Source organism: Ovis aries, chromosome 3 (genome assembly GCF_016772045.2).
Source record: "Ovis aries strain OAR_USU_Benz2616 breed Rambouillet chromosome 3, ARS-UI_Ramb_v3.0, whole genome shotgun sequence".
Taxonomy (NCBI): Eukaryota; Metazoa; Chordata; class Mammalia; order Artiodactyla; family Bovidae; genus Ovis; species Ovis aries.
The window spans coordinates 180,240,598-180,268,559 of record NC_056056.1 but is presented as its reverse complement, the minus strand read 5'-3'; the positions used below and the strand labels follow the sequence as shown (position 1 = coordinate 180,268,559).

Here is a 27,962-nt window from a genome sequence, read left to right as displayed (position 1 = left end):
GGGCTGCTTCATCCCAGGAAATGTCCCTGTGTTGTCGTGGTCACCTTCCCCAGCCTTAGAAGCAGGCACACAGGAGTGACAGGTGTCACCCATGAGGACCACACACTATGCTTTGGTTTTACAATCACCCTGGAACAAAGGCCAGGAGTCTGATCGGATTCTGCAAATAAGAGGGGAGCGGTGAGGCGGGGGATTTCTTCCAGCAACTCAGGGGACGAGCCAAGATTTCAACCAAGTTTGAGATTTGCCACTTGCAAATACCACTCCTAGTTTAAAGTTCTCTTTCTGTCCCTTTTTCCCCCAATAAACTCTTCTCTCTTTCACTAGCATGACTTTAGTTTGACAGCCAAGCAAAACCACAATGAGAAGAAGAACTCAGTTCAACATCCATTTAAGTGATGGGAAGGTGATCATAAAGGTCCTCTGATGAGAGTGCAGAATGGACACTGGGCGTTCCTGGACTCGATAGACACCAGCTCACAGGAGAGCCACCAAGGGGGCTGCAGACTGAAATCAAGGTGAGGATCAGCTGCCCTTTCACCACCATCATGAGGAAGAAAGTGTGTCACAAAAGGACAGACAAAGCATGACTCTACTCAAGTAAGGTCCCGAGAGGAGTCAGATTCACAGACCCAGGATGCAGAGGCACCTGTCGGGGTGGAAGGGAGGAGGGCGGGGCGTTACTGTTTAATGGGGACAGAGTTTCACTTTTGATGTAAAACATTCTGTGAGTGGAAGGTGATGCTAATTGCATGACAGTGTGGGTGTCCTTAACACCACTGAACTCTACACTTAGCAATGGCTAGTCTAGGACTTCCTGGTGGTGCAGATAAGACTCCTCCTGCTAATGCAGGGGATTCAGGTTCAATCCCTGGTCCAAGGAAACTCCACATACAGGGGAGACACTAAGCCCGGGTGCCTGTGCTGAGCCTGTGCTCTAGAGCACGTGAGTCACATGCGTCTCGAGCCTGTGCTCTGCAACAGGGGAAGCCATCGCAATGAGAAGCCCGAGCAGCATAACAAAGAGGAGGCCCCGCAGGCCACAACTAGAGAAAGCCCGCCCCAAGCAAGGAATGGCAGCCCACTCCAGTATTTTTGCCTGGAAAATCCCATGGACAGAGCCTGGTAGGCTACAGTCCATGGGGTCACAAAGAGTCGGCCAGGACTGAGCATGCACATCAAAGCAAGGAGAACCCAGCCAAGTGAAAAATCAAATAACTGAATAAATAAGAATTTAAAAAATGACTAAAATGGTAACTTTGATGATTTTAAAAATTTTAAATAAATTGTTAAAAAGCCGAACTTTATGGAAAAAACATAGCAGCACCTGAACCCTTTACAATCTGCAAAGTACTTCACACACATTGTTGTGTAAGCCACCACAGCCCTCTGCTGACAACTTTTATTATCCCTGAGTCACAAGGGAAAACGAAGGTTCAGATTTGCCCCTCAAGTGGGGAAACTGGGCGGCTCTCCCTGCCTCTTGTTTTGGTCAGTTTTCTGGACTATGCCTTTTCCTTAGAGGAAGAGAAATCTTTAAATCCTTGAATAGTCTAAAAATGTAATTTTCTTCCACAATTGCTCCCTGTTAGCTTGAGATGAGTCACAATGTCAAATACCACTTGGCCTAAGAAGTGAGCCCAGCTGCCAGAGGCCCGAGTGGGCACTGGGAGCCGGGTCCAACTGAGGCCATGGGGACCCACTGCAACTGGCACCAAGCGTTAACTCGCTCCTGGAACAGCCCCACCTCAGGGGGAAAGCTGCCTGAACTCTTTCATCACAGAGCCTCTGGACTCCGTTTGGCTGCTTCCATGACTCTGCATCTTCCGTGAGTGGGGAGAGAATTTGCCATCACACAGCCCTTTTAGGTTACCCCAGGTTTTGCAGTGACTTGGTGTCCTTCCTAAAGAAGGAGTGAGCAGCCTGTAGAGTCACTGAGAGGATGAGTGAGACAAGGCAGGAACTGGGCTTGGTGAACTGTAGGTGCTCAGTCAGCAGGAAGTGCTCTTTCTGGGCTCACCATGTCGGCATCACCTCCTTTCCTCTTTCAAAACCTCCCTGAGTTGCCTGCCGTCCTCATCATTACTGTGCGTGGCTAAGAAAGCAGACTTAGAGGATTCATTCCTTCATTTCCCAAGGTCACAAAGCTGGCCTCACCTCCCCTTCACTTATCCAACGAGCCTTACCTCCACAACTCAACTCTTGAATCAGAGACTAAAGAAATAGTGATAAATATAGACTCACAGGCAAAATCAGGCAGTTGTAAAATTGCTACAGAGAGGTCCTGTGTACCCTTCATCGAATTTTCCTGCAGTGGTTATATTTTATGTAACTGCAGCCACTATCAAAATACAACTAACTAGAATATAGATTGCACTCAAATTTTACCAGTTTTTGCATGCTCTCGCTTTCATGTCTTTGAGATGGTCCTACCACATTGTATCACATGTGCAGATTCATGGAACCATCATGACAACTGATATACAGAGTGTTCTGTCCCCACGAAGGAACTCCCTGTGCTGATCCCTTGGGGTCACCTCTTTCTGGGCCTTCTCTAATTCTGGGCAACCACTGATCTGTTCTCCATTCCTAGAATTTTGGCATTCTGCAAATATTTTATAGGTGGAATCATATAGCATGTAACCCTTTAAGACCAGCCTTTGAATTTTTTACTTTTATTTTTCAGTTGTGCCATGTGGCATGCAGGATCAAACCTGTGGCTCTGGCAGAGGAAGTGCAGAGTCTTAACCACTGGACCCCCAGGCAAGTCCCAAGACTGGTCCTTTTAAATTCACTCAGCAAACTGCTCTTGAGATTCACCCTATGGGCTGCGAGTATCAGTAGTTCACTGCTTTTTCTGGATAAGTAATCCTGGAGCCATAAGAAAGGATTTTGGAGGCAACACCCTCCTCCGCCACTATGCCGGGATCCCCTCCAGAGCCCCCAGATGTGCTTCACCTTCAGGAACCAGCAGCTCCATGCCGGAGCCAGCACGAGGAGTCCCGCCCGTGGCAAAGGTCATGAGGTTAAGGGGTCCGACAGGCAAAGGCGAGTCCGGCCTTTAGGGGGCCTCGTTGGATTTTCTCAAGCATCTATGCCCAAAACCAGAGTCTGCCTGCCTTACTGCATTATGCTTTCACCAACTCCTCTGACATTAACAGGGGGCTGTCCCCCACCACCTTCCTCTAATAGGAATTAACTTAGAGCTCCAGTCAATAAGTCTCCTGGGCGTAAAAAGAAAGTCTCAGCTTAAACCCCTTTGATAGCTTTCTAACTTACCTGACTGGTATGTCCGGACTATTACAACTATGCATGTGATTTTTTACAGCCCCCCAACCGTGAGAGGCACGAAGTTTAAAACATCTTAAAAATACAGAGTCTTTTCTAAAGAGCTAAGAATTATATTAGTGTAGGTTTTCATTGCTGAGTTAATGACTGCTGCCAGGCCTCCATATTCTTTATCTTTTAGGCACCTGGAGGATATTAATCAATGTAATTGGGATGTAGAAAAAGAACATAGTAGTTTTGATGTTAGCAATACTAGACTTTTGAGTTAATGAACTGTCTCTTTGTTATAAATCACCGTGCTCGTCTTTCCTTGTTATCAATTCTTGTGTCCTTGCTATGTAAGAATGTAACCTTAATTAGTGCTTTCTGAGAGTGGCACCAGACTTTAGTAAGAACAACACTTTTAAGGCAAATAAGTTTTCTGGTTGATGGACTCTTATCAGAGAAGGGCCATAAAATGCTAATAGGCCTCCTGGCCAGAAGATGACGTAAATCACCTAAGACTTGTGTATACAGCTAGGTATGCAGAGAGAAAGCCTGGTCTCGATAAGAGTCAGGGCTGCTGACCCTGCATTGTATTATCCATTGATCTCTATGTACAACCAAAAGTATAAAAACGTTTCCTGGACAATAAAGGATGGACCAGCCTCTGGAAAGGCTGGTTTCCCCCATGTGGTCTTTTTTCCTTCTCTTCTTTTCTGGCTGAATTCCCATCTGGAGTGTGGAGGCTCGTCATGTCTACTTACTTGCCCTGGCTTCTAAGACCCACGTGAGAGGGAGCCCAAGGCGGGGCACTGTCCGCTATTCAAGTGGGCGCCGGTGGCCTACATAGATGGCGCAAGTTTCTTGTCTTGAGACTTTATTAGCTTTCCACGTAACCCAAGTTATTCAGCTTCTTTTCTCCGCTAATTTTCCTACTACACTATTCTTTCCTAATCTCTCTTTTCTAATTAAATAGTCCTTTCCCAGACGCCGACCCTGTCTCCTCTTCGAATTACCCTGGATCCACCGGGGCTGGACCCTGGCAAGTGATGCCTGGAACAGGCTATTCGAAGGTAGGTCTCAGAAGTGCTCAGTAATTCGGGATGGATAGGATGCCACTCGGGTTCCTAGGACCCCCACTGCATATGATAGGTAGGGTTAGAAGGAGTGGGAAGTGTTTTAAATGTTGAAAGAAACTGACGGGTTGAAAGAAACCCCCCTTGGCAAGGGTAAAACCCTTGACAAGGCAGACTTTCTACGGGTTGAAAGAAACCGCCCTTGGCTTCGTTAGAAACCTTGGCAAGGTAGAAACAGAATCTTCTTTACTAAACTTAATTTTCTGACATGGGTAACAATGAGCCAAAAGAATGACAACTCTTTATAGAACTAATTTTGCAACTGTTAAACAAAAGAGAAATTAAAGTTAAAAGGGCTAGTGTTCAAATCCTTTTTTAAAATTTGTATAAGAACAATGTCCTTGGCTTCCAGAAAAGGGCACTGTTACTTTAGATACTTGGGTGAAGGCAGGGAAACAGCTAAAAACTTACTATGCTTTTGCTCTGTGGAATATGATTAGAAATGTTCTGGACCCCTGTCATGAGGCTGTTAGATAGACTATGGGAGAGGCTATGGTGGTGGATGGTGGTGGGTCTCCACCTTCTACGCAGATCATATTTTCTGCCCTTGACGAATAAAAGGGGGGAGACTATGCTTTACCTCCTGAGGAAGGAGAGGGCTTACAGGATGCAGTGGCTGGGCGCCCTGGCGAGCCCCCTCCCCCTCTACACAAACCTTTAACAATTTATCCAACACTTTCTGATTTAAGGCGACTACCGCCACCTCCACTTGCGCCTCCCCAGGGCTTAAGAATTCCCCACTTTGCCTCCAAAATCTCCCAGAGCAATGCCTAAGGCTGAAAAAGATAAAAAGTTTTTTTGTACAAAGTAACTTTGAAAGCGGACATGTGCACAATATGTAGAGCATGCTCCTCAGAGAAAATCCCCCCAGGCGGGGCCTCACCCAGGCTAGGAGAGAAGGGAGCGGAAAGGAGTCATGGCAACAATATTAACCCCTGACGTGCCCGTTACTCCAGTTCCAAGGGGAGTGGCTGGCCCCCGGCCTGAGGACATTCTGCACTTGTGTTAGGGCGTAGCTCGCTTTCTTTTCAAGGAATTTCGGTGGTGCCTGGGGCAGTAGATTCGGATTTTACTGAGGAAATTAAAGTTTTAATCTCACTGCCTCCTAAAAGTGTGCAAATTAATAAAGGTTAAAGAATAACACAGCTTTTGCTTTTACGTTATTATCATACAAGAAAAACCTTGACTTCTCAAGCTAGGGGCCCCAGAGGATTTGGATCTAGTGATCTAGCTTTTTGCATGCAGAAAGGTTACAGCTTCTAGGCCTTTAAAAGATTTTTTAATTCAAGGAAATAAAATGTCAGGGCTGTTAGACACTAGAGCAGATGTCTCTTGCATTGCTGGGAAAGACTGGCCCAGCTTCTGGCCCACACTTACTACTGAAAATGAGTTGGTGGGATTAGAGAAAGTGGTAGGCAGGATGGGGGTGCTGCAGAGAAAAAGGTGAGGGAGAGTTTAGAACCTTGGAGAGTAGTGAGTTCTCTGTTGCTGGAGGTATTCAATCAAAGATTAGATGGTAGCTTGTCATCTAAAAAACTATACACCAGATTTAGGTTACAGAAGGATAACTGGAGAAGCTTATAAAGATATTATGCAACACCTCTTTACTTGCTTCTCATATTCAGGTCTGCCAAAAGTTTTGAAAACTGATAATGCCCCTTTGAAGCTGCGGAGAGATTGTTTACTAACTGTAAATGATTTCCAGAAATTATTAGGGGATATTAATTAGATACACCCACAACACTGGATCATGGAAAAAGCAAGAGAGTTCCAGAAAAACATCTATGTCTGCTTTATTGACTATGCCAAAGCCTTTGACTGTATGGATCACAAGAAACTGTGGAAAATTCTGAGAGAGATGGGAATACCAGACCACCTGACCTGTCTCTTGAAAAATCTGTATGCAGGTCAAGAAGCAACAGTTAGAACTGAACATGGAACAACAGACTGGTTCCAAATAGGAAAAGGAGTATGTCAAGGCTGTATATTGTCATCCTGCTTATTGAACTTATATGCAGAGTACATCATGAGAAACGCTGGACTGGAAGAAACACAAGCTGGAATCAAGATTGCCGGGAGAAATATCAATAACCTCAGATATGCAGATGACACCACTCTTATGGCAGAAAGTGAAGAGGAACTAAAAAGCCTCTTGAAAGTGAAAGAGGAGAGTGAAAAAGTTAGCTTAAAGCTCAACATTCAGAAAATGAAGATCATGGCATCCGGTCCCATCACTTCATGGGAAATAGATGGGGAAACAGTGGAAACAGTGTCAGACTTTTTATTTTTCTGGGCTCCAAAATCACTGCAGATGGTGATTGCAGCCATGAAATTAAAAGATGCTTACTCCTTGGAAGAAAAGTTATGACCAACCTAGATAGCATATTCAAAAGCAGAGACATTACTTTGCCAACAAAGGTCCGTCTAGTCGAGGCTATGGTTTTTCCAGTAGTCACGTATGGATGTGAGAGTTGGACTGTGAAGAAGGCTAAGTGCCGAAGAATTGATGCTTTTGAACTGTGGTGTTGGAGAAGACTCTTGAGAGTCCCTTGGACGGCAAGGAGATCCACCCAGTCCATTCTGAAGGAAATCAGCCCTGGGTGTTCTTTGGAAGGAATGATGCTAAAGCTGAAACTCCAGTACTTTGGCCACCTCATGTGAACAGTTGACTCATTGGAAAAGACTCTGATGCTGGGAGGGATTGGGGGCAGGAGGAGAAGGGGATGACCGAGGATGAGATGGCTGGATGACATCATTGACTTAATGGGAGTGAGTCTGAGTGAACTCTGGGAGTTGGTGATGATCAGGGAGGCCTGGCGTGCTGCGATTCATGGGGTCACGAAGAGTCGGACACAACTGAGCGACTGAACTGACCAACATTTAAACTGGACTACTACAGATTTAAAGCCTTTGTTTGATTGCTTAAAAAGCGATCCTAATCCCAGTTCTAAGAGAAAGTTGACTAATGAGACAGAGTCGGCTCTTGTTAAAGTGGATGAGGCTTTAAATGATCAGTTAATTAGGATTAATATTACCAAAATTGAGATTAAATTATTCTTGCCACAAAACATACACCTACAGGATGCTTGTGACAACAAGGCCCATTGGTTCCATCTACCAGTGACCCCAAGAAAAATAATTTTATCTTATCCCAGCTTGGTGGCACAATTAATTATATATTAAAAAAAAAAAGGTGGTGTGGAACTTTTTGAAAAGAAGTAGCAAATATATTAATTCCATTCAACGAGGATCAACTGCAAGTCTTTTACAAAATAGTGATGATTGGCAAGTTGCCCTGATAGATTTCAGGGGTCAAATTTTGTTTCATTTGCCCTAAAGCCCCCACAGTAGTTAAAAGTTCAAAAATATTTGATTGGCGGTTTGAGGATACCTGCAGAACTTTCCAACCCTATGTAGTTCCTATGCTCCCCTTTACCCTATGGGGGAGGGACGTGTTGTCTCAAATAGGAGTTGCTTGGAGAAGGGTTTTCTCAATTTCTTAGTTATCAATAGGCGGAACAATTAACAATACTTTATATATTGTTATAAAAACATAATATAAATATATTTGCCTAATTACTGCTTGCCTAATTAGGTATGGGTATAAATAAAATATAATAAAGGTATTCCTAATTCTATTTATAAATCTATACTTAATTTTTTGTATATGAATTAATATGTATACTATATAGACATATTATATATATACTGTATAATTATATATATATTGCAGTAATATAATGTGTATGTGGCTGATATTGATTGGTATAGATTTGTGTGCTGTGGTAACATATATTATGTATACTGTATAATTATATACGTGTGACATGTATTATTACAGTACATTGGTTTGTGTTGGTTGGTATTAGTTGTGCACATGTTGTATTGATGTAATATATATTAATTAATATATTAATTATAGAGATTAGTTCAAGTATATTAATTTATATATATGTCAATAAGTTTATACTTGTCATATATAAATACATTTTGCATTTAGGTATATCTGTATACCTAAATGAGATAAGGAGTTTAGACCTAAATTAACAAATCCCTAAATTTATGTTGTTAAAACATACATTTTAAAAATTTAAAAAATTAAATTGACAACTGCTTGATAATTCCTTTGCCATAAAACCCCCATAGGTGTAATTGGGGTAGCCAGACCCCCCCCCAAATGTAGTTTTATGGCAAAATGGCCCCCTAGAATGGGTCCATCTTCTCGCTCAAGCTAAAAAAGTAGTGGCTTCTTATCCAGGCTTGATAGCAACATTGATATTAAAAGGGAGGAAACAGAGCATTGAATTATTTGGGAAAGAGCCATCAGAGATGGTGATTCCATATAACAAGGAACAGATTGACGCACTTTTAATGTTTGATGAAAACTGGCAGATTGCTATAGGAAAATATTGTGGTCTAATTTTCCATCATTTACCCTCACATGCTTTGTTAATTCAAAAATTAAGGAAAGGGAATTTAAGTATAGTTTTCCCCCATCAGATTTTACAAGATGCTCTGTTATGCCCAAGTCGCGAAATCTCCCAATGACCACCAGGGAGCCGATATCCGATGCAAAAGCAAGAGAGTTTTTATTACCAAGCTCGAGCTGGGGCTCCCATCGATACCGACGCAGCAGCTATAGGGAGGAGCCCTGAGCTCTGGGTTACATTGCTTATATAGGGTATTATTGCGCGAAAAATTAAAAAAACGGGAGTCTCCGGGTCTGATTGGTCACCTTCTGGTGAACGGTTAGGTGTTGAGTTCTGATTGGTTCTCCTTTCCCGGGCTTGACTCAAATTTCCCGGGCTGGCCAAGGGTTCTGATTGGTTCGCAGGTGGTGGGGTGAGGTCAGGGGATTTCCAAAGGCTCTTTTCCCGGAACCTTACAAAATGGAGTAGCTTTGATTCTTCATTCCCCCCTTCTCTAGGATCCAGGACAGACCCAATCATGGGTCTGAGGTCAGGTCTATATTGTCTCCTGCTAAGGGGACCGATGGCAGGGCGGCATATTGGGATCTGAGTACCATGGGCTGCACTGTGTTGATGCAGTTTTTAATGAAGGCCACTAGTTAGTTTAATAAGCATGGCCTGAGGGTGAGTAGCAGTAACAAGATAATCAGGGGCCCCACCAAGGAGGATATGAGAGTTGTGAACCAGGGGAATGAGTTGAACCAGGATTCAAACCAATTTTGAGACATTTCTGTTTGTTTTTTTTTTTTTTTTTGACTCAGCTCTTTTCTTATCTTGGCCAGGGACTCCTTGGCTACCCCTGAGTGATTCACATAAAAACAACGTTTTTCCCCTAACGCAGCACATAGGCCCTCTGAGAGACTTCATACTCAAGATACTTTTTGGGAATTGGGGTGGAGGTCTCTTTCTCCTGTAACTTCTTCCTGCTGTGCATGTGCACCTGCCTAATAGAGCAGAAGTCTCTCTCTACCTGATCTAAGTTGGGGTTTTCCACATCTGAAACCAGCTTCTACCCTTGTAGTAACAGCAATTTAGTTGGCCCCTCTCAGAGATGAAATAGACAAGGGCCAAACAGGAGACCTAACAGGATGGTCATCTCTGGTCCCCGGAAACAGAAGGCAACATTTGGGGTGAGGGTTGCAGGCTTTGTGACCCCTTCTGATGGGTTGGTGGTGAGGCAACAGAGCTGTGCTCCAGGAATCTTGTGTTCAGTCTGAAGTTACCATCTTCCACCTGAATGGGGACTCAAAGACATTGTTATGCATATTTCTTTGAGTAGGAACCAGGACTCTGTCTGGAGGCTGTACCAACCTTTGATTGTTTCTGTTTTTGTAGACCCTCCCTTCCCTGCTTAGCAATTGTTTGAATCCATGCTTTGGAATTCAGCGAAGGCCAAGGAGGCTGAACAAAGTCTATATCCTACAGATAAGAAATAGAGAACACAGAACAAATCTGCACTCCAGAGCCCCAGAGTCCTGCTCAGTTTTAATTTTAGGGAACTAGGAAACTGTGACTGTGATAACTTTTTGTCAAAATGGGGCATAGGACTGCCCCAGCTTGGAGTATAGACACTGAATTGGAAGTATTTCTGAGTTTCAAGTTTTAGATCTGAGTCTTGTATGATTAAAATCTTAATCTCATTTCTTTTTAGAAGAATAGGTCTGAAACCCAGTCTGGACCTGGCACTTCAGGGAGACTTGTAGCCATGTAGCCAGTTGCCTAGTTTTATAAAAAGTCAGGTTAGTAGCTTCCAGCAGACATTGTTTTGAAAATGGTGGCATCCAAGCCTGACACGATTCAGAAAACTCAAGGGTTTAGCAACACAAGGTCTAATCTGAAAGTACACTCATAGCATCACCTAGTTATTTCCCAGGATTATCTGAACCATAGCTATTCTATTTTGACTTTTAATTGTAAACTTTTCCTTAATAGCCAAAGCAGATTTCACTGTTAATGACGTCAGTTTCTCTAGGTATGAGAAGATGCAAGAATTGGGACTCATAAAATCTTTTCCTGAAAAGATCTAACTATCTGAAGGCCTGTTTTGCCAGTTTTTCCCAGAGCACAGAGTGCCTTATTCTTGATTTTCACCCTGAACTCCTTTTTCAGGGGCATTGAAAGTCAGCAGTTGCAGCGGCCATGGTTTAATCTTTGTAGATGCAGATGGCGAGTGTCAGTCTTCAGTTGGCAGAGCCCCTTTTTGCTCATAAACTTGATCATGATTATGAGGGGGGCAGTTCATGACCATTTTATCCCATGGTGCTGAGAGTGTCCATTCTCAGGAAAACAGGCCACTCAATGTGCTGTTACTGGACTAGGCCATAAAACAGTATCTAAAATTCTCTGGACCACCTGTCTTACTAGCTTTTTGGTCCAGGAGAATATTCCCTCTTGTTGCTTCTTGCCATATCTAGAGTTACACTGTTACCATCATTGATCTCATACGGGACTATATATTATTCTGTTAGAGGCCTCACACACATACAGTGTAAGAAACAGCAATTTTGTAAAACAGGTGAAATACAAATAACATAGCCAGCAGTATTAGTAACGTCACAAGTAAGACTTATGTTAAGAACTTCCATTGGATGTAGCCCAGTATATCTTCAGGTTATCTGACTTAGTCTGCCCTGTAGAATCTTTATCTTCCAGGGAAATTATATATTGGCACCATCTATAAGGAACATAGCCCAGTTTTTCAGTGTCACTAGACTCATTATCTTTAGTTTGATTTAATTTTTTAAGTAAATTTTTTCAGGGCCAACCAGTTAGAGTCTGGTAATAGAGAAATTTACCAAGGTAACCCAGAACTAGACACAGGTTATTGGCCACAAACCCAACAATTGGATTGATTTTGAAAGTAGCATAGGATCAGGCCTATGATAGAAAAGCATTTGACTTATATGCAAAGGTCTAAGAAGTCAAGAAAACATAAATGATCATATGAATCAGGTCCTGCATCTTGGGGAAGCTGTCTACCTCTGATGTCGTCGTCTTCTCATCCTGGTGTAGTGTAGTTTCTCCTGATAAAAAAAAGTCTTTCCATCCATGTTGGAGACAGTCCCTTAAATTATGTCTTTTTCCAGTCCTGGTTGCAGGTCATGAGGCATCTGATCTTTATCCAAAGATAGATTACTGAGATAAGCTTCAGAAACAAACTTAGGGTGTTCTTCAAGAATTCAATTAAATTTTACATTAACATTACATAACAGCAAAGAACTATTTAAGAGATGAGTCTTACTAGATGCAGACCTCCATTAACAAACTGGTATTTAACATTTCGAAATATCTTTTTTCCTTAAAGTTACCCTTATTTTTATTAAATATAACCAAATTAAGGCTAGTTTGTTTGCAAAATAGGTCTGTTTTCACTAATTTTGGTCTGATGATTTCTATAACCATAATTGATTATAGGCTTTTATTTTGCTGAAACATTTAGAGTCTCGGATTGAACTTTTAAAATAAAACAGGGCTAAAATAAAAATAAAAAAACTTTTAAAATAAAATAGGAAACTCACACCAAAGGCTTATCACAGATTTTTGCATAACAAATCTAGGTGAATTTTTCCCTTTTAAGGTCTCAAAAATTTCTTGAGATTTTTGTATCCATTAGAAAACCTTTCTAACTCATTTGATAAACTTACTGGAAACCTAAGAACTTCTAATTTTTGGAGGAGTCAGATAGAAAATATAATTGTTTTGTTTATAACGTTTAATTTTACCAAAGTATTGTCATAATTAGTTTGAGAGGAAGATTTCCGCTACTCCCTGAAAACGTAAGATTCAACCCCATAATTTTTCAGATAGAAACCATAAAAGTTATAAGCATATTCACTGGTTTATTTAGTCCTTTTGCTAACTTTTGTGAAGTCATCAGGTTTTTCATTAAAATACCAGGACATATCAGAATGTTAAAAACTCTATATAATTTTTAGGATATCTGTATTAGTAACTTTACCCTACATTATAATATGAGCAGATTTATTACTCATTTGATAATCTTTTTTTAATGTAATTTAACCAGCCAAATAAACACAGTTTAATATCTCTTTGGGATGCTTCAGGGGCCCTCTGAAGCACCCCAAAGTTAGCTAAAAGCCAAAAGTGCTTCATAGAATGATTTAGGAAGTTTTGTCAACAAATATCAGAAAGGTTTTGAGCACTCAGTCAGATGGGACTATAGGTCACTGTGAAACAATAGCTATTCACTCAGCCAAAGTAACAATATGGGATTTCAGAGGCAAATACAGAACAGACCATTTAAGAGGCAAATGAACTTAAATCTATTGTCAAATGCAGTTCAACATCTGAAGAAAGTGTGTCCTTTTAACAGAGAGAAAAGCCAAATTTAAGTTCTTGCACCAGCTTATTTTTAGTCATTAACAGTCCCAAATTTTTTAGCTTCTTTGTAAGAGGAAACTAATGTTTAGTAATAAATGTTTTAAAATTTTACTCTATTTGGAAATGAGCTAGCTAGTCAGTGAACTTCCACCACTTAGTTTAGCACAACCCAATTTAAGTTACCCCAATTTGGACAGACTATTTCAGACAGACATTTCTAAAGCATAATTATTTTTAATAGAGTTTATCTAAATGCTCATATCTCATTTACATTTTTTAGAAGTTTTTCTTACTTGAGGCAATTTTCTTGTTGACAAACTTGTAACAGATATAATATTTAACTCATATTAAACCTAGGTACAATGAAAATATTTTACTTAACGTTAAGTACTCTAAGACATGTCTATATTAAATAGGTCAACAAACAAACATTAATATCAGGTATTTAACACTGAATATTTCCCAGTTTACATAAACCTGGAATTTATTGTTTAATTTAGAATTACTTGATTTGTAAGCACTTACCTTTTTTTAAGCCAAATAAATAGAGATCATATACAAGAATATTACCAAGACATATTTAGACAGACACAGTGTAAGATCTAGCTTTAAGTCTTTTTTTTTCCCTCAGTGTCAGGAGTTAGAGATGGTCTAGATAAGTGTTCCTGAGAGCCCTGGTCTCAAGGCACAGGGAAAGAAAATCAAGTTTTAACGAAATGGCGGCAGGTCTAAACCACATGGTTGTCAGACAAAGCAAAAGTTTCTTTTCCAGGGGATCTTCTCGACCCAGGGATCGAACTCAGGTCTCCCATATTGCAGGCAGACGCTTTAACCTCGGCTCCACCAGAGAAGCCATTAAATACAAAAATACAGTCTCTCAGAAAACCTCTTATAGAGACACAGAACTTCAGATCCAAGTACTAACATCAAAGATTTCAAGGAAGGAAAGGAAGCCAGGTTGAAAAAGAAGGGAGAGGAGGCAGGAGAGGGGGGGCAAAAGGGGAGGCCTTACAGACGTCTCCTGCCACCTACAGATACTCAGGCGTTACAGGACTTTTCCCTGGGCCTCCAGAGAAGGGAGGGCTGGAACTCGGCCCTACCAGAAATCAGAACCAGAATTCGAGTTCTCTGCCAAGAGGAGGTGATCAGTCTCCAATCCTCAGCTCAGGCTGAGGGCCCTTTGACCAGATTCCTGTGTCCAGGACTGGGGGACTAGAAAAACAGGGAAGGATAGGAAGGGTTAAGGAGAGGAGACAGAGAGGGAAGGGGAGAGAGATCAATAAAGTCTCTTGTTCCTTACCGGTCAGGGCACTCTGGCCAGTTGTCCGCGTCAGGAGGAGACCAGGGACAAAAGGGTCCCAGTTGCGGCCGCTGGGTCTGGTCCATTGGCAGGCAAGCTGGCCCCTGAGTACCCCGAGTGGTCAGGATGTCAGTCTCGGCGAAGAAGAGTCCAAGCCAGAGTCGCCATTTGTTGCAGGAAGAGGGACCCCTTCCAGGGCCCGAAACTGGGCTCTTGTCTAACACTCGGAAATGAATTGTCCGAGGAGACACATGTGCTGACAAAGGGAACTTGGTCAGGTGTCCGATCCGCGGTCAGAGCCTGGTGTAAAGTTCCCAAGTCAGAGGTGCCTTTTGAGGGCCAGCCTACATAGAAGGTCGGCCATTCTGTGCTGCAAAAAGTGATTACTTTATTCCTTTTAATTTCTACACTGAGGTCATAAGCGCGCATCTTGACCTCCTTAAAATTATCAGTAACCAAGGATAGAGGTGTGGGGCTAGAATGGTGTTGCCCCATCATCCCTGGATCAGTCAGATGTTGGTAAATTAACACAGACAATACAAACAGCCACACAAACAGAAAGAGAGACAGGAGAAATACACCTCCGGGAATCCGGAGGTAAAACCGAACGACGACGGCCTCCGGCCGTTCAGCGGGAGCGACCCGCTATCATCTACAGAGAACAGGGGCACTCCGTCCCCCCACGCCGGGGTCAGGGACGTCTCCCAACGACCCCCACCGGTGACTCTCCAGCACTTCCGCCTGAGTCATACACCAGTCTCAGATACCAGGCCCTGCCAGGAGTGAAAAGAAACACAGAAAGAAGCTTACCGGCTGCAGATGACTCTCCGGATCGGTCTTCCCGTGGAGCCGGTGGGAGATCCTGGACGAGACCCCAAGTGTTATGCCCAAGTCGCGAAATCTCCCAATGACCACCAGGGAGCCGATATCCGATGCAAAAGCAAGAGAGTTTTTATTACCAAGCTCGAGCTGGGGCTCCCACCGATACCGACGCAGCAGCTATAGGGAGGAGCCCTGAGCTCTGGGTTACATTGCTTATATAGGGTATTATTGCGCGAAAAATTAAAAAAACGGGAGTCTCCGGGTCTGATTGGTCACCTTCTGGTGAACGGTTAGGTGTTGAGTTCTGATTGGTTCTCCTTTCCCGGGCTTGACTCAAATTTCCCGGGCTGGCCAAGGGTTCTGATTGGTTCGCAGGTGGTGGGGTGGGGTGAGGTCAGGGGATTTCCAAAGGCTCTTTTCCCGGAACCTTACAAAATGGAGTAGCTTTGATTCTTCAGCTCTCTTTGTAATAAATAACCTAAATGCTGATTCGTCTGGAACAACAAAATGCAAAGCCATTGGTGAAATGGAAGGACCTCCTCTCCGGACAATGGAGGGGTCCTGACCCATTATTAACTAGCAGTCAAGGATGTGCTTGTATTTTTCTGCAGGACGCAGATTCGCCAATTTGGATCCCGGGCAGGCTGATTCGTCATGTCACAGCCCCCCAGGCACCTGGTGCCTCCACTGCCGTGACCACAAAAAAAAGAAAGAAAGAAAGGGCACTCCTCTGCTGCTGCCACCTCACGGAACAGTCGCAGCCGGTAGCCCTGCCAGCATCGGTCTGTGCTTGCTTGGCTGCTGCTGAGCCCAAGGCCAGTTCAGCAGACAGCAGGGCGAGGGCCGCCCCACCCACCAGCAGGAGAGGCAAGATAAGCATCCAGATTCCAGTGGGACTGAGAGCTGCTGCAGCGCGAACTCCGACAGAAAATAATTCTACTTCTGATTTGGCTTGTTCACACGCTCCTTATGGTTTTCTCTTTGCCAGTGATTCCGGAAGACTCAATGTACAAATGAATTATTCAGGTGGCCCTAATGTAGTGTCCCGTGAACAATGTATGCTTTCATCTTGCTTAACTTCTCAATATAATGTTTGTTCTTTCGTGGTGCTAAAACGTCCATCCTACATTATGGTGCCTGTAACTGTAACTACTTATTAGTATGATAATTATGGTATTGCTGTGTTAAAACAACTACAAGATTTCATGCGATCAGGATAATTTATGGGCTTACTAATCTTAGGGAATTCAGCTTTAATAACAACAATTACTAAGTCCATAGTTCATCAAGCACTCTATCTATCAGATCTAGGCCCTTAAATCTATTTCTCACTTCCACTGTATACTCATAAGGGATTTGATTTAGGTCATACCTGAATGGTCTAGCGGTTTTCCCTACTTTCTTCAATTTCAGTCTGAATTTGGTAATAAGGAGTTCATGATCTGAGCCACAGTCAGCTCCTGGTCTTGTTTTTGTTGACTGTATAGAGCTTCTCCATCTTTGGCTGCAAATAATATAATCAATCTGATTTCAGTGTTGACCATCCAGTGATGTCCATGTGTAGAGTCTTATCTTGTGTTGTTGGAAGAGGGTATTTGCTATGACCAGTGCATTTTCGTGGCAAACTCTATTAGTCTTTGCCCTGCTTCATTCCGCATGCCAAGGCCAAATTTGCCTGTTACTCCAGGTGTTTCTTGACTTCCTACTTTTGCATTCCAGTCCCCTAGAATGAAAACGACATCTTTTTTGGGTGTTAGTTCTAAAAGGTCTTGTAGGTCTTCATAAAAGCGTTCAACTGCAGCTTCCTCAGCATTACTGGTTGGGGCATAGACTTGGATAACTGTGATATTGAATGGTTTGCCTTGGAAATGAACAGAGATCATTCTGTCGTTTTTGAGATTGCATCCAAGTACTGCATTTTGGACTCTTTTGTTGACCATGATGGCTACTCCATTTCTTCTGAGGGATTCCTGCCCACAGTAGTAGATATAATGGTCATCTGAGTTAAATTCACCCATTCCAGTCCATTTTAGTACACTGATTCCTAGAATGTCGACGTTCACCCTTGCCATCTCGTTTGATCACTTCCAATTTGCCTTGATTCATGGACCTGACATCCAGGTTCCTATGCAATATTGCCCTTTACAGCATCGGCTCTTGGTTCTATCACCAGTCACATCCACAGCTGGGTATTGTTTTTGCTTTGGCTCCATCCCTTCATTCTTTCTGGAGTTATTTCTCCACTGATCTCCAGTAGCATATTGGACACCTAATGACCTGGGGAGTTCCTCTTTTGGTATCCTATCATTTTGCCTTTTCTTACTGTTCATGGTGTTCTCAAGGCAAGAATACTGAAGTGGCTTGCCATTCCCTTCTCCAGTGGACCACATTCTGTCAGACCTCTCCACCATGACCCGCCTGTCTTGGGTTGCCCTGCAGGCATGGCTTGGTTTCATTGAGTTAGACAAGGCTGTGGTCCTAGTGTGATTAGATTGACTAGTTTTCTGTGAGTATGGTTTCAGTGTGTCTGCCCTCTGATACCCTCTTGCAACATCTACCATCTTACTTGGGTTTCTCTTACCTTGGGCGTGGGGTATCTCTTCACGGCTGCTCCAGCAAAGCACAGCCACTGTTCCTTACCTTGGACGAGGGGTGTCTCCTTACCGCCAGAGTTCCTCACCTTCAACGTGGGATAGCTCCTCTAGGCCCTGCTGTGCCTGCGTAGCCACCGCTCCTCGGGTTGCTCCTCCCAGCCACTGGCCTTGGCCTCGGGCATGGGTGGCTCCTCCCAGCTGCCGCCCCTGGCCTTGGGTTCGGGGTGGCTCCTCAGGGTCACCACCCCTGGCCTCGGGCGCGAGGTGGCTTCTCCCGGTCTCCCCTGACCTCGGATGCCCCATGGAAAAGAAATGCAAAAAAGCAAAATGGCTGTCAGGGGAGGCCTTACAAATAGCTATGAAAAGAAGAGAGGTGTAAAGCAAAGGAGTAAAGGAAAGCTATAAGCATCTGAATGCAGAGTTCCAGAGAATAGCAAGAAGATAAGAAAGCCTTCTTCAGCGATCAATGCAAATAAATAGAGGAAAAGAACAGGATGGGAAAGACTAGAGATCTCTTCAAGAAAATCAGAGATACCAAGGGAACATTTCATACAAAGATGGGCTTGATAAAGGACAGAAATGGTCAGGACCTAACAGAATAAGAAGATATTAAGAAGAGGTGGCAAGAATACACACAAGAACTGTACAAAAAGATCTTCACAACCCAGATAATCATGATGATGTGATCACTAATCTAGAGCCAGACATCTTGGAATGTGAAGTCAAGTGGACCTTAGAAAGCATCACTATGAACAAAGTTAGTGGAGGTGATGGAATTCCAGTGGAGCTATTTCGAATCCTGAAAGATGATGCTGTGAAAGTGCTGTACTCAATATGCCAGCAAATGTGGAAAACTCAGCAGTGGCCACAGGACTGGAAAAGGTCAGTTGTCATTCCAATCCCAAAGAAAGGCAATGCCAAAGAATGCTCAAACTGCTGCACAATTGCACTCATCTCACATGCTAGTAAAGTAATGCTCAAAATTCTCCAAGCCAGGCTTCAGCAATACGTGAACTGTGAACTCCCTGATGTTCAATCTGGTTTTAGAAAAGGCAGAGGAACCAGAGATCAAATTGCCAATACCCGCTGGATCTTGGAAAAAGCAAGAGTTCCAGAAAAACATCTATTTCTGCTTTATTGACTATGCCAAAGCCTTTGACTGTGTGGATCACAATAAGCTGTGGAAAATTCTGAAAGGGGTGGGAATACCAGACCACCTAACCTGCCTCTTGAGAAATCTGTATGCAGGTCAGGAAGTAACAGTTAGAACTGGACATGGAACAACAGACTGGTTCCAAATAGGAAAAGGACTCCGTCAAGGCTGTCTATTGTCACCCTGCTTATTGAACTTCTGTGCAGAGTACATCATGAGAAATGCTGGACTGGAAGTAACACAAGCTGGAATCAAGATTGCTGGGAGAAATATCAGTAACCTCAGATATGCAGATGACACCACTCTTTTGGCAGAAAATGAAGAGGAACTCAAAAGCCTCTTGATGAAATTGAAGGAGGAGAGTGAAAAAGTTGGCTTAGAGCTCAACATTCAGAAAACGAAGATCGTGGCATCCGGTCCCATCACTTCATGGGAAATAGATGGGGAAACAGTGTCAGAGTTTATTTTTCTGGGCTCCAAAATCACTGCAGATGGTGACTGCAGCCATGAAATTAAAAGACGCTTACTCCTTGAAAGAAAAGTTATGACCAACCTAGATAGTATATTCAAAAGCAGAGACATCACTTTGCTGACTAAAGTCCGTCTAGTCAAGGCTACGGTTTTTCCGGTGATCATGTATGGATGTGAGAGTTGGACTGTGAAGAAGGCTGAGCACCGAAGAATTGATGCTTTTGAACTGTGGTGTTGGAGAAGACTCTCAAGAGTCCCTTGGACTGCAAGGAGATCCACCCAGTCCATTCTGAAGGAGGTCAACCCTGGGATTTCTTTGGAAGGAATGATGCTAAAGCTGAAACTCCAGTACTTTGGCCACCTCATGTGAAGAGTTGACTCATTGGAAAAGACTCTGATGCTGGGAGGGTTTGGGGGCAGGAGGAGAAGGGGACGACCGAGGATGAGAATGCTGGATGGCATCATGGACTCGATGGACGTGAGTCTTAGTGAACTCCGAGAGATGTTGATGGACAGGGAGGCCTGGCCTACTGTGATTCATGGGGTTGCAAAGAGTCAGACACGACTGAGCGACTGAACTGAACTGAACTGAACAACAATTACTACTGTTATGTTACTACTACTGTTATTGTTACTATTACTCTTATTGTTATTGTTACTCTTACTGGGGAAGCAATATCATCGACTCAACAAGTGCAAATGCCCAATATGTTGAAAAATCATATTTCAGGTGTTTGGAATAGCTCAGATATTAGTTTAGACTTAGGGAAACTTCATAATCAGATACACACTATGGAACACTCTCGATTAGATTTTACTGAAGCAGGAGCAGCCAATGACTTTTTCCATACATTCTCTAACTTCATTTTTGGAAGTCTATTGTTTTTAGGTATGTTGCTATGGGTGCTCTAATCTTGCTCCTCATAATCATTCTTCCTTGTATTGTCAGGATTCTTCGGCAGAGCTTCAGAGGCTCGCGACTGAACTGCATCTGGCTGCTTTAAGAAATTAAAAAAGGGGGAGATGCCGGGAGCCAGCATGAGGAGTCCTGCCCGTGGCAAAGGTCATTAGGTTAAGGGGTCCGACAGGCAAAGGCGAGTCTGGCCTTAAGGGAACCTCGCTGGATTTTATCAAGCATCTACCCCCAAAACCAGAGTCTGCCTGCCTTACTGCATTATGCTTTCACCAACTCTTCTGACATTAACAGGGGGCTGTCCCCCACCACCTTCCTCTAATACGAATTAACTTAGAGCTCCAGTCAATAAGTCTCCTGGGCATAAAAAGAGTCTCAGCTTAAACCCCTCTGATAGCTTTCTAACTTACCTGACTGGTATGTCCGGACTTTTACAACTACGCATGTGATTGTTTACAGCCCCCCAACCGTGAGAGGTACGAAGCTTAAAACGTCTTAAAGATACAGAGCCTTTTTTAAAGAGCTAAGAATTATGTTAGTGTAAGTTTTCATTGTTGAGTTAATGACTGCTGCCAGGCCTCCATATTCTTTAACTTTTAGGCACCTGGAGGATATTAATCAATGTAATTGGGATGTAGAAAAAGAATATAGCAGTTTTGATGTTAGCAATACTAGACTTTTGAGTTAATGAACTTTCTCTTTATTATAAATCACTGTACTCCTCTTTCCTTGTGATAAATTGTTGTGTCCTTGCTACGTAAGAATGTAACCTGAAATAGTGCTTTCTGAGAGTGGCACCAGACTTTAGTAAGAACAACATTTTTAAGGCAAGTAAGTTTTCTGCTTGATGGACCCTTATTAGAAAAGGGCCATAAAATTCTAACAGGCCTCCTGGCCAGAAGATGATGTAAATCACCTAAGACTTGTGTATACAGCTAGGTATGCAGAGAGAAAGCCTGGTCTCGATAAGAGTCAGGGCTGCTGACCTTGCATAATTTTGTATTATCCATCGATCTCTATGTACAACCAAATGTATAAAAACCTTTCCTGGACTATAAAGGATGGACCAGCCACTGGAAAGACTGGTTTCCCCTGTGTGGTCTTTTCTCCTTCTCTTCTTTTCTGGCTGAATTCCCATCTGGAGTGTGGAGGCTCGCCATGTCTTCTTACTTGCCCTTCTAAGACCCATGCGAGAGGGAGCTCAAGGCGGGGCACCCTCCGCTATTCAAGTGGGCACCAGTGGCCTATGTAGATGGTGCAGATTTCTTGTCTTGAGACTTTATTAGCTTTCCATGTAAACCAAGTTATTTAGCCTCTTTTCTCTGATATTTTTCCTACTACACTATCTTTCCTTAATCTCTCTTTTCTAATTAAATAGCCCTTTCCCAGATTTCGACTCCATCTCCCCTTCAAATGACCCTGGATCCACTGGGGCTGGACACCGGCATCTCCACACAGGACCCTTGTCACTTGTCACCTTGATTTCTGTAGGAAGACAGCTGGTCACGGCTTCCTCCCCTCTGCCCTGTCCTCTCTCCACCTGACTCTCCATTACCCCTTTCTTGTCCCTTTTCAGGATGTACTCTTTGAAACTCTTTCCCTACCATCTCCACAGCTTTCTAAAAAGTACCCTTTAAAAGAATTGAGATATCAGTCACATAACATACAATTCACCATTGAAAAGTAGCTTTTAGTATATTCACTATGTGTACAAACATCACCACTACATAATCCCAGAACTTTTCCATCATCCCCAAAACAATGCCCGTACCTATTAGAAGTTAGTCCCAAATCTTCTTACCCCCTGGCCTTGGTCCTATAGTTGCCATCCTCTCATTCTTGTCTATGTCACCAGTTAAGTGTAGAAGTCAAGAGGAAGGCTGAGGGATGGGTGTGGAGGTGGAGGGGTGATCCTTAATCTTGTCTAATACAAGAGCTGGGCTGGGCCAGTCTGGGAACTGAGTCTTAGAAGCCTAAAGGGGTCATTGATTCACAGGCCACAGTGTTGGGATCCCCTGGAGAGGTGAGGGCTCAGACATGGGATCCTGGGAGAAGTCAATGTCAAAGCCACAGGCGACCTAAGCAATGGTCAATTTCCAGAGGCTGAACAGAGAGTCAGCGTTCTGAAAGGATGAGAAGACTCAAAGCCTAGAGGAGGAATGAAGCCTAGGGATGGTTTCGTATTGGTTAGGACGTGGATGCTGAGCTGCTGTAACAAAGGGCTCACAAGATATTAACATATTCACTCAAACAATGTAGATGTATTCATTTCAGACCTGAAAGTCCAAGTTGCTAGGCATTTGGGAGGCAGGTGGTAGGAAGTCGACCAGAAGTCCAGCCTGTTACTGCTCAGCCATCATTTCCAGTGAGGGGTCTTATCCAATGTGGAAGCTGGTTTTCATCAGACATTTCCACCCAAAATAGAGCAGAGAAGGACACAGAGCTCATAATTTCCCTTCAAAGGCATGACCTAGAAGATCCACACATCATTCCTCTCATCTTTGATTAGTCAAAATTTAGCAATGAGGTTACATGGAGCTACAAAGGAGACAGGGCTAAACTCACTGTCTTTTCTATAAAAAATAAGGACACTAGAAATGGCTAAAGTGGTTAATTTTATGGTGTGTATTTTTCCTATAATTAGAAACTTAAAAAAATTTTTTTTAAAGGAGTGAAGGATGAAAATTTGGGAATGATTATTTGGTCTCTTCAGGGCTTCCCTGGTGGCTCAGACAGTAAAGAATTCGATGCAATGTGGGAGACCTGGGTTTGATCACTGGGTCAGGAAGATCCCCTGAAGAAGGAAATGGAAACCCACTCCAGTATTCTTGCCTGGAGAATCCCACAAGGCTACAGTCCATGGGGTCACAAAGAGTTGGACACGACGGAGTAGCTTCACTTTCCTTTCTATTGGTCTCTGCTACAGCTGCTAATTCAGAAAAAAGTATGACATTTTTGCAGGAAAAAAACTTAGAGATATTACCTGGTCACTGTTGAAAAATTATTCAAAAAACAGAATCAGTGTCATCTTTTCTGTTGATCTCTCTAGGTTGTCCTCACTGTAGTGTTTTATAGAACCTTAATAGGAAGCTAAAGCCCTTTTACTTGCCCAACAATCAGAGAACAAAGTTCATTGGCCTGGCCACCACATCGTCCTCTGTCTCTAAATGCCTGTTGCTGGCATATAAAGGGGAGATGCTGGGACACAGCATCGGATGTGATCTCACTTGCTCTTGAATTTATTTATCCCTCCACGGTGCCCCTCTGAGCATCTCACCATCACCCCAGGGGACCACAGCCAGAAAATTAACAGACATTTCTAGTTCTGTATTCACAGTCATAGTCTGGGAGGAAACTTCAGAATCATTTGGAAAAACAAGCAACTGTATAAAATTAGGGATGAGGGGATCGCTAACGCCAGGAATCAGAGACCAGTAGGAAAGTCGACAGCTCAGTGGAGGCCAGTGAAGAGGTGAGCACTTGCTGGGACCAGGGTGGACGGTCCACTTCAGGGGCCAGCAGTGAGGAGGGATGAGCAGGGGGAACAAGAGAGGCTGGACAAGGAGAGGCATTAGCACTGAGGCTCCACGGACACACATGGCCAGCTGGAAAGGGAGCAAGGACCCCTCCCTTCCACAAGGGACTCTGGGATCAGCGGCCCCTGGGCGCTCATGCTCATGCAGACCTGGGGACTGCTCCCTCTCCCTTGGTGGGCAGACTTGGGTACCTCCAGCACTTCTCTTGCATAAGGTGAACATCAGTCCAGAGGACCTTAAGAGGGAGAACTGATATTCGTGGGTCCTGGAGTGAGTTAAATGATAGCGCCCAAAAAAGTACATCCACGACCTAATCTCTGCAACTGTGTATGGGACCTTATGTGGAAAACGGTCTCTGAAAACCCTTTAAGTGAAACATCTTGTAATGAGAGCATTGTGGCTTGTCTGAGTAGGCCCTAAACCAACTAGCCTCCTTGTAAGACACACAGAGACAGCAGAGAGTAGGGGGAGAAGTCCATGAAGAGATGGGAGCAGGATGGAGGTGTGCAGCCACAGCCCAGTCCTATCTAACCAGCTGGGAGAGGCAGGGAAGGCCCCCTAGAACTTCTATGGGAGTGGGCCCCCGCTGACAGGAAGCAGCACCCCAGCTCCAGTGCTGGCCCCCACCTCTCTCATCACCTCCTGCTGCTTCCTTCCCAGGGTCCGAAAGTGTACCTGCTTGGTGGCTGGACGGGTCAGCAGGTAGATGCCTGGCAAGCGTTTGGTCTAGGAGCCTGCAGCTCTCCTGAGCAACTAGGCTGGCCAAAGAGAGACCCGGCGGCCTGCATGCAGGCCTGCTGCCCAAGTGCAAAACATCCTTCTTTGCCATAAATATGTCTAAACCCAGCATATACAAAACAGTGAGGAATACAGGGAAATGGAGCCACCAGTGTAGACCTGGTAGGACAAGCTACTCTCTTCTAGATGTGGAAGTGACAGTGAAGGTCATTCAGTCCTGTCAGACTCTTTGCGACTCTGTGGCCTATACAGTCCATGGAATTCTCCAGGCCAGAATACTGGAGGGGGTAGCAGTTCCCTTCTCCAGGGTATCTTCCCCACACAGGGATAGAACCCAGGTCTCCCTCATTGCAGGCAGATTCTTTACCAGCTGAGCCACCAACAAAGCCCAAAACTTGAACCACGTCTTTGGAGCCAGAATCCAACCAGCTACCTAAGGATGACAGCAGCTAACCACCCCTACAGTCCTCTGCTCTGCCAGCTGAGCTACCGAAGGGTGCAGACATGGAAGGACAGTGATAGAGACTAGAATTTTACCATTTTACAGGAGGAGGAGAAAAGACAGCGTTTTTAAAAATTAAAAACTGAAAAATTAAAACAAATTGCAACTAACACGGATTATTTTTTATGAACAAAGCGGCCTGAGACACTTTAATAATAAAGGGATGTTTGTAAAGCCTAGGGACGACCTAGTCAGATGCAGATCCGGAGCCAGATTTCCTGAGTAGGCAGTGCTGCCTACACGTGGAGCTGATGTGGGGGCGCGGGTCGACAATACCTCGGACATCCATGCTGGACACATGCCCCAGCTCATATCCCTCGAGATCCTCAGGGCAGGACCCTTCCCGGCTCAAGTTCTGGGCCCGGGGACACAAGGGTAAAGTGCCAGCCCCGGGGCCTGAGCCCCGCAGGAGGCCAGCGTGAGGCCCGCTCGTCCCTGTGCCACGCGGAGCCCTCCAGACCCACCTTGGTGAAGAGCCGCCGCCACGGGGTGCGCAGCTTGAGGTAGGCGGCGCAGTTCGTCTGCAAGACCTTCATGGCCGCCAGCTGCTGTCGCCACTTGGCGAAGGCCCTGTGGGGCGAGGGTCATGGTCAGCGCCTCCGGGCGGGGGCCGGCCAACCTCCCTGCCCACAGTCCTGACCTTGCTCCCGGGTTTTTTCCAGAGCTAAGATCCAGTGGTGTGACCTCACCCAGGGAACTGTGTCACCAGCACCCCGAACCCCCACCCACCCAGCAGATGTTCCAGGATGTCTGGGGACATTTCTGGTTGTCACAAGTAGGGAGGGCGCTCCTGCCCTCTGGTGGGGAGAAGCCGGGGCTGCTGCTAAAGCCTCTCAGAGTCCGTATAGGGGCCACAAAAATGTGGTGGTGTGAGGGTCGGAAAGAATTTCCAGATACGGGGTATTTAGAAGAGAGTAAGTATTGGGAACAAAGGGCAGAGGGAGTGAGGAGCGCTGCTCACAGTGGGCAGACTTCCTGATGGACCAGGGACAGCTGATCATTTGATCAGCCGGCGTGCTTGGTGCTCTTTGTGGGCCAGTGGCCAATTCCTATAGCCTCAACACATAGGAAATTCCTGCAGGAAGGGCACTAGGTGCTCCATTAGGGTGAGGGTTGCTTTTTTTTTTTTTTTTTAACCTACTATGCGGTCGGGGAGCTGACCGGTTTAGATCACCGGGCTCATGGCAACGGTTGCTATGGGGCACAGTCAGTTTGGGAGATGAGCTTGGTGTGGAGCTCTGTATCTGTGGCCATGGTATAGGGCTCCACATGGCATCTAGCTTTGCCCTCGGGGGACCCCGGGGTCCAGAAGAATAGTTTGGGCTGCATGTGTTACAGAATGCAAGTCCAAGAGTCTGACATACTGTGAGCCAAACAATAGCAAAATATCAGAGTTTGGGGCCCAGAAAGGTTTACTGCTGGGCCATGCAAGGAGATGAGAAATATCTAATTCTGTAAACATCCTGAAGTCCCTAATATCTCTCAGCAAAGCCCTTGGACTGGAAAGGTGTGGGAGGGGTGGTTAGTTTTCGCAGACTTCTTGTTGTCAGATCCTTTGTTCTTAAGGTCAGGTCACTGTCAGCTCATGATGTCTGTCAAAACCTCCAGGATAGAAATGTTATTTTCTGTTCAGACAAGAAAGGGCAAATTCCCAAGCCTCAACTTTCACTCTCTGAGGTCCAGGCCCTATGTAAGAGGAGAGGATCCCATATGGGCTGGTTACCCTGCCCAGAGCCTTCTTCCAGCACCCAGTCTAGGTCCTCCCACCCATGCCCAGGCCCCAATAAGGAGGCAGATTTCAGCTGACAACACCATCAGGCCCCTAGGCCCTGTCCAGCCGTCATCACTGAGGGAGCCGGGCACCCAGACCCAGCTGTCCCTCAGGCTTCACATTTAACATGGAGAGATCATTGCATGGGATCCACAGGGACATGTGTTGCAGCAAATGCCCTTCAGCTTAATCCCTAACCCCCAGTTGTTGCCCTTCTTAGAACAGCCCCCACCATAGAATGGCCTTGAAGTAATGCTGTGCAATGTCCTTGCCGCTTAACCCTGACCTCTGTCACCTGCTTGGGGTTGACAGCTGACCTCAGCTGGACCAGTTCTTGGAACTTGAATGGAGTGAATGAAGCTGGTTAAATTTGTCACCTTAGTGGCAGTGTCCAGTTACTCCAGTTGCTGAGACCTCTGTGGACTGGGACCCATGGAGACCTCCACCACCTCAGGTCTCAGAGGTGGGGATGGATGAGAGGTTCACTGTCTTCCCGAGGATGGGCTCGGCCAGTGGGTGGCCAAGCGAGGGATCTGGAGCTCTGCCGGTCACCGTCCCCAGCCTGTCCCCCACCCTTCAGCTCACCTTCAGGCCTGAGGCTGGAAGGCCTGGAGGGCCAGGGAGAAGGCGGCCATCCCCCTCTTATAACACTCTACACTGTGAGGACACTGCTGCCAGGCTGAGTGTTGGAGGGAGGGCTCTGGGACCACCTACTCCTGCTCTGCCAACAGTCTCCTAACTGTCTCGAGCTAACAGCTATAGGACCCTGCCCCTATTACACTAGGAGGCTTTGGGCATCTGTGCTCAGAGTCATGGGTGCCGGGGAAGAGCTGGAGGCAGGTGCTGCTAAGGTCGATATTTTTAAGGGTCATTCTAGCCCCGTGGGGAATAGACGGTGGGGGCAGGGCAGTGCCTTAGGTAAACACAGGAAGATGGTTCTGGAAAC

The 27,962-nt window shown here is 44.8% G+C and overlaps 1 protein-coding gene across 1 annotated transcript in view; it reads right to left on the bottom strand.

The window, feature by feature from the left end:
* Nucleotides 1-25,768, bottom strand: part of LOC101121414 (apolipoprotein L3-like) — a 114,997-nt gene extending 89,229 nt beyond the window's left edge. The window contains exon 1 of the mRNA XM_060413192.1: nt 25,710-25,768. The gene's annotated coding sequence lies outside the window, so the exon portion shown is untranslated. The remainder of the gene's footprint in view (nt 1-25,709) is intronic.
* Nucleotides 25,769-27,962: the final 2,194 nt, after the last annotated feature.